Source organism: Bison bison, unplaced genomic scaffold (assembly GCF_000754665.1).
Source record: "Bison bison bison isolate TAMUID 2011002044 unplaced genomic scaffold, Bison_UMD1.0 scf7180017864508, whole genome shotgun sequence".
Taxonomy (NCBI): Eukaryota; Metazoa; Chordata; class Mammalia; order Artiodactyla; family Bovidae; genus Bison; species Bison bison.
In genome coordinates, this window is record NW_011495064.1 from 4,795,585 (window position 1) to 4,803,237 (window position 7,653).

At 46.3% G+C, this 7,653-nt stretch overlaps 1 protein-coding gene across 1 annotated transcript in view; it reads right to left on the bottom strand.

Annotated features, from left to right (window-relative positions):
- Positions 1-7,653, bottom strand: part of KIAA1211L (KIAA1211-like ortholog) — a 72,568-nt gene that overhangs the window by 29,096 nt on the left and 35,819 nt on the right. The window lies entirely within an intron of this gene.

The window sequence follows — 7,653 nt, forward strand, 5'->3', positions numbered from 1 at the left end:
GCCTCGGGATGAACCTACGGGTAGGAGGGTAAGGGCGCACCCTCCATCAACCGTCCAGCCGCATTCATTATAACTGCTCTGACTCAGCTCATTCCATCAAATACCACGGTCAACTGTTAGAAGCTCTGTAGAGCTAGGAATTTTCCTGACATATCTGAAGGTGGTGTGAATTCTTTTCATTAAGGGGAAAACCGAGGTCTGATGAGGTGAGAGGTCCAGAACAGCAGGCCTGCAGAGAGGAAGGGCTGGCAGGGGGCCTGGGCTGGCTGGTGGGCTGTGGAGTGGGCTGTGCTGCACACCCGGAGAGGGCCAGGTCGTCCCCTGTGGGCGAGCATGCCCTCCCTTGCGGGGCTGGGAGAATGTCTGCACAGGAGAATGAGGGCCTGCTGGACAGAGGCATCCTCACCATGTGGTCCAGGACACACACAACCACGAATTTGAAATGAGGGTGGCGGGCTTCCCAGGTGGCTCAGTGGTAAAGGATCCGCCCCCCAATGCAGGAGACGCGGGTTCAGTCCCTGGGTCAGGAAGATAGCCTGGAGAAGGGAATGGCATTCCAGTTTCTTGCCTGGAAAATCCCAAGGACAGAGGAGCCTGGCGGGTTAGAGCTCACGGGGTTTCAAAGAGTCAGACATGACTGGGTGACTAACAACAAAAGGACAGATCAGGAAGACCCTGCATGTCTCGCAGCAACTAAGCCCCTGTGCCACCACTCCTGAGCAGCAACTCCTGAGCCCAAGAGCCCCGGAGCCCGTGCTCTGCAGCAAGAGAAGCCACCGCGGTGAGAAGCCCGAGTGCCGCAACTCGAGAGGCACCCCTGACCCCGGCCCCCCGCTCACTCCACACAACTAGAGTAAAAGCCCGGGCAGCAAGGAAGACCTAGCACAGCCAAAAATAAATAAATAAATAATTTATGAAACGAAACTGCCAAGTGCAAAGCCACGCCCCCTCTCACTACTGATGATACTAGTGCGACTCGGCCAGTGTGTAGATGGCAGGCCCTTTGGGCGTCATCGGCGCAGCCGCTTCCCCGTCCCCAAGCTCCGGGCTCCAATTGGGAAAGGAACCCACAGGATGTTCACAAAACGTCCTAAGAGGCTGTGGCAGCTAGTGTCAGATGTTCCTAGTGGCACTGGCAACCTGAACAATAGGTGGAAGGAGGTGACTCAGACAAGACGAAGAAGGAAGGAAAGCCCGGCCCGCAGACACTGCCATCTTCAGCACCAGCTCCCCCCAGCCCGCCCTGGGCATCCTGTTCCCTGGGAGACCCTGGGGACTTCTGGGTGTGCCTGTGCTCCCCACAGACCTAACTGTGCTGGTTAGTGATGTGAGACGCCTGGGCCCTGGGGCCCTTGCTGCAGAGCTGCGATGCTTGCACCCGGGCACACCTCTTCGAGAGCAACAAAACACGAGGAAATGGTACGGGACTGAAAACAACTGCGTGCACGCACAGCTGGGGCAATCTGGACAGGAGAGACGAAGAGACCAGAAAACCCGACTGCTACTTTTGAAGACAGGGGAGCAAAAGCAGGGGGCCGCGCATGTCCCTCGCACACAGCACCACCTACTGCTACTGCTGCTGCTAAGTCGCTTCAGTCGTGTCCGACTCTGTGCGACCCCAGAGACGGCAGCCCACCAGGCTCCCCCATCCCTGGGATTCTCCAGGCAAGAACACTGGAGTGGGTTGCCATTTCCTTCTCCAATGCAAGAAAGTGAAAAGTGAAAGTGAAGCCGCTTAGTCATGTCCGACTCTTAGTGACCCCATGGACTGCAGCCCACCAGGCTCCTCCGTCCATGGGATTTTCCAGGCAAGAGTACTGGAGTGGGGTGCCATTGCCTTCTCTGACAGCACCACCTAAGGGGTGGGCAAACCACCTAAGCCACCCCTGTAGCCCGACCCCTGGACATACCTCTATCCTTATCCCATATAAGGAACAAGTTCACCCCTTCTCAAGGAGCCAGCAAGCAAGAGAAATTACTGCTTGTTTACATTTCCCCCTGTTTTAGCAGGGGCCCACGTAAAGCCTTGCCTGAATTTCTTCTCTGGCCTCTATTTCTATTGATTGTGCTAAGTTGCTCAGTCATATCCAACTCTTTGCGACCCTATGGACTGTAGCCCACCAGGCTCCTCTGTCCATGGGATTTCCCAGGCAAGCAGACTGGAGTGGGTTGCTATTTCCTTCTTGAAGGGATCTTCCCAACCCAGGGATTGAACCTGCATCCCCTGCGTCTCCTGCATTGGCAGCCGGATTCTTTACCACTAGCCCACCTGGGAAGCCCATTTCTATTGCTTATGGAGGCCAAGAGCCCTGGTCAGTAACACTTGCAGCCACCACAGTAAGTGTGTAAGTGCGGAACCTGAAGTTCACAAGTGTCCTCACATGTCTGGGAGAGAGTGAGGCCCAGCGAAAGAACCAGGAGGGCCCCTCTGCCAACAACTCTTGTTACAAGGCCACATGCGCACCTGGGGCTCCCTCCCACAGTGGGCAGCCTGTGGCCATGCCCTCTGGAAACCATAATCACCCCCAAACACCTCCACTCTGCGTGTAACTAGAATTCGAGACAGTGTGGAAAAGACACACTGTGAAAACACAAAATGCCCTGTGCTCGAGGCCACTGACGACAGCAGCATTTACAAATGCAAGAGGCTGGAGACAGACCCATGTCCCTCAGCAGGTGCACATCATGTAACAGATAACAGAGGCTCTGCAGGCGACCAAGGCGTGAGGAGCATCCTTGGGTACAGGCGACATCAGAGCCTACTAAGTGAAAAATAAACATGGTTTATGGTGGGTTAGCTCTGAGTGGGAAAGGGGAACATATATGAACATATGTGTGTTTGTGTATATTTTTTAAAAGGTTTTTTGTTTTTGTTTTTTTTAATATCTTGGCTGCACTGGGCAGCATGTGGGATCTTAGGTCCCTGACCAGGGATTGAACGTGCACCCCCTATATTGGAAGCATGGAGTTTCAACCACTGGACCTCCAGGAAAGTTACCATGTATATTTTTTAAAAAATAAAAAATGGAGGATAAGGAACAAATGAATTAAAATAGCCTCCTTGAAGGGGGAGGACAGAACAAGATGGGCAGACAGGGTGCCACGGTATTCACTTACAATTACAATTTTGTCCTTGAAACTATGTAAGCATTTGGCATAGTTAAAAGACAAAACCAAACAAAAAGGGAAATCAATTGGTCTCTAAAACCAGAAAACAAACAAGTCTAATTTTATATCAGGTTGTGGGCATAACCACACAGAGAAAAGAATGATTTCAAGAGACTTTAGCTTGATATCCAAGCGACTTTTGACACTACATCCATAATAGGATACATTCTAAGACCAAAAAGCACAAAGACAGCAAATTGTAGTTCTTATATTAGTAGCAATGTTGATTAAAAAAAAACAATACAGAGCGATCTTTATAGTATGTAACCTCTGTATGGGGAAGGGAGTAATAAATTTATTATATTATATGATGAAGAAAACAATTTTGTCAGTCTCATTAAGAACCAAGATTTCCAGTATTAGAGAAAAATGAATTCAAACAAAGAATTAAGGAAGTAAAATTTTTGTACAATTAAATCTGAACTGGAAATATCAGTGAATTAATTATTTATTTTTCTCTCTTAAAAAAAATATTCCCTAGCTATATCTACTGGAAAGGCTCAGAAGCAATGATAGCTGACTAGTCAATCCTAAAGGAAATCAACCCTGAATATTCATTGGAAGGACTGATGCTGAAGATGAAGCTCCAATACTTTGGCCACCTGATGTGAAGAGCCAACTCACTGGAAAAGACCCTGGTTCTGGGAAACATTGAGGGCAGGAGGAGAAGGGGGCAACAGAGGATGAGATGGCATCACCAACTCAATGAACATGAGTTTGAGCAAACTCCGGGAGATGGTGAAGGACAGGGAAGTCTGATGTGCTGCAGTCCATGGGGTCGCAGAGCTGGACGTGACTGAGTGACTGAACAACAACTAGCAATCATCACCGCTGGCGGGCAAACTGTGGTCTCTAAAAACCACTGCACGCTAAAGGAACCTATGAAGAAATGGCTGATTACAGGTCTAGGGCAGGAAATGTGCAAAATAATCTAAAATTTCTCAACAGACAAGAAAGAAAAGAACCCTTCAGAAACAAATGGAATGTCAAAACATCAAAAGAACAAGGAACTAATCTGAAGTGACCCTCAGTAGCATAAGGTGGGACTATGTGAGCATAAAAATAAATAAGGATTGGGACTTCCCTGGTGATTCAATGTAATTCTAAGTCTAATATTAGTAATTGGTAGTCTTATATTGGGCTTCCCTGGTAGCTCAGCTGGTAAAGAATCTGCCTGCAATTCAGGAGACCTGGGTTCGATCCCTGGGTTGGGAAGATCCGCTGGAGGAGGACATGACAACCCACTCTAGTATTCTTGCCTGGAGAGTTTCCATGGACAGAGGAGCCTGGATTGACTGGTTGGATCTCCTTGCAGTCCAAGGACTCTCAAGAGTCTTCTCCAACACCATAGTTCAAAAGCATAAATTCTTCAGCGCTCAGCTTTATAGTCCAACTCTCACATCCATACATGACTACTGGAAAAATCATAGCTTTGACTAGATGGACCTTTGTTGGCACAGTAATGTCTCTGTTTTTTAATATGCTGTCTAGGTTGGTCATAACTTTTCTTCCAAAGAGCAAGCGTCTTTTAATTTCATGGCTGCAGTCACCATCTGCACTGATTTTGGAGCCCAAGAAAATAAAGTCTCTCACTGTTTCCATTGTTTCCCCATCTATTTGCCATGAAGTGATGGGACCAGATGCCATGATCTTCGTTTTCTGAATGTTGAGCTTTAAGCTAACTTTTTCACTCTCCACTTTCACTTTCATCAAGAGGCTCTTTAGTTCTTCTTCCCTTTCTGCCATAAGGGTAGTGTCATCTGCGTATCTGAGGTTATTGATATTTCTCCTGCCAATCTTGATTCCAGCTTGTGCTTCTTCCAGCCCAGCATTTCTCATGATGTACTCTGCATATAAGTTAAATAAGCAGGGTGACAATATACAGCCTTGACGTACTCCTTTTCCTATTTGGAACCAGTCTGTTGTTCCATGTCCAGTTCTAACTGTTGCTTCCTGACCTGCATACAGGTTTCTCAAAAGGCAGGTCAGGTGGTCTGGTATTCCCATCTCTTTAAGAATTTTCTCTTTAAGAATTTTCCGGAGTTTGTTGTGATCCACACAGTTAAAGGCTTTGACGTAGTCAATAAAGCAAAAGTAGATAAGCACTGAGTGAGCATCAACAGGTATAAAAACCACCAGATGAGGGTTGATGGAGGGATCAGAAAAGAAAGAACCCCTGAGTCCACGACTCAGTCTAGGCATCACCAGAAGTAAGACAAGCAGAAAGCATGTGCCTAATGATGTGATGGGGCAGTAAGTACCAGTGCCATCTTGAATCCACCTCTAATTAAGTATATAGGTCCATCTACTACTTTACAAGAAATTCAGAGAATATAGGGATGAGATCAATCACACCAAAAGAAAACAAATGCAGATTGTGGGATAGTCTCCATCAGATCAGCAACATGAAACAAAGCAGGGAGGCGGAGTGGTGAAGTAAAACTGCTACATTGGGTTGGCCAAAAAGTTGGTCAGGGTTTTCTATAGGGTCTTTAAAAAAAAAATTTATTCATCTGGCTACACCTGGTCTTAGTTGCAGTACGTGTGATCTTTAGTTGCAGCATGCAAACTTGTAGCATGTGGGATCTAGTTCCCTGACCAGGAATCAAACCATGGACTCCTGCATTCGGAGCATAGAGTCTTAACCACTGGACCACCAGAAGAGTCCCTTCTATAAGATCTTAAGGAAAACCTGAGCAAACTTGCCCAATCCAAAAGATTAAGAGACTCAAGAAGCATAACCATGTTGACTCAATAAATGGGCATCAACTTTTTCAAATCTACAGGGTTTTGTGTGGTTTGTCAGCATCAATGCCCCTTGGTAATTGGAACTTTTTTCTTTATAAATTTATTTTCTGTTATTTGGCTGTGCTGGGTCTTTGTTGCTGTATGCGGGCTTTCCCTGGTTGTGGAGAGCACGGGCTATTCCCTAGTTGCTGTGTGCAGGCTTCTCATTGCAGTGGCTTTTCTTGTTGTAGAGCACAGGCTGTAGCGCATGTAGGCTTCAGCAGTTGCAGCTCCTGGGCTCTGGAGCACAGGCTCAACAGTTGTGGCACACAGGCTTCGCAGATCTGGGGCACGTGGGATCTTCCTGGACCAGGGAACGAACCCGTGTCCCCTGCACTGACGGGCAGATTCTTTTCCTCTACGCCACCAGGGAAACCCTGGTGAGTGGACCTTTTTGCCCATAGTGATTGATGAGAAGTTTCTCCAAAGTCTACCAGGCTCATGGACCCTTCACAGAGACTAAACAGCACCTTTAAATTTTTGTCTCGTATACTGTCAGTTACTCCATGACATAGAAACCAAGAATATACCATGGGGAAAGGACAGTCTCTTCAGTAAACAGTGTTTGGAAAACCTGGACAGTCGCATGCAAAAGAATGAAACTGGATCACTATCTCACACCATACACAAAAATCAAAATGGATTAAAGACTTGAATGTAAGGCCTGAAACTGAAATACTCCTAGAAGAAAAACTAGGGAGTAAGTGCCCTGACATCTGGAAATGAGTTACTGAATCTGTCATCAAAGCAAAGGAAACAAAAGCAAAAATAAACAAGTAGGGATACATCACATTAAGTAGCTTCTGCACAGCAAAGGAAACCATCAATGAAATGAAAAGGCAATTTACAGAATGGGAAAAAATATTTGCAAACTCGTATTTGGTAAGGGGATAATATCCAAAATAGTAACATATATAAAGGACTCATACAACTCAACACCAAAAACCCAATCCAATTACAAAATGAGAAGATCTAAATAGACATTTTGTCAAAGACAACAGATGACCAATGGCCATGTGACAAGGTACTCAATATCCCCAACCATCAAGGAAATGCAAATCAAAACCAAAGAGACATCACTTCAGATCTAAGGAGAGGAGTGATAGTAAGGATGTGGAGAAAAGTGAACCCTTTCGCACTCTTGCTGAGAATGTAACTTGGGCAGTCGCTATGGAGAACAGTATAGAGGTTCCTCAAAAAGTTCAGAGTGTCAACAGAACTATCATATGATCCAGCAATTCTGCTTTTGGGTATTTATCTGAAGGAAATGAAAACAGGATCTTGAAGAGACATCTGAACTCCCACGTTCATTGTAGCACTATTAACAACAGCCAAAATATGGAAACAAACTAGGGGTCCATCAATGGGCGAACGGGTAAAGAAGGTGTGATACCTAATTCTGTAAATTGTACAATGGAATATTATTTATTCATGAGAAGGAAGGACATCCTTCCATTTTCAACAACATGGTTGGACGCTGAAGGCATTAGGCTAAGTGAGATACGTCAGACACAGAAAGACAAACGCTCTATGATCTCACATGTGGAATCTAAAAAAGAAAGCAACCCATTCCAGTATTCTCCTGGAGAACCCCATGGACAGGGGAGCCTGGTGGGCTATGGTCTACAGGGTCGCAAAGAGTCAGACACGACTGAAGTGACTTCACAAACACAGACACAAGATTAAACAGTGGTTACC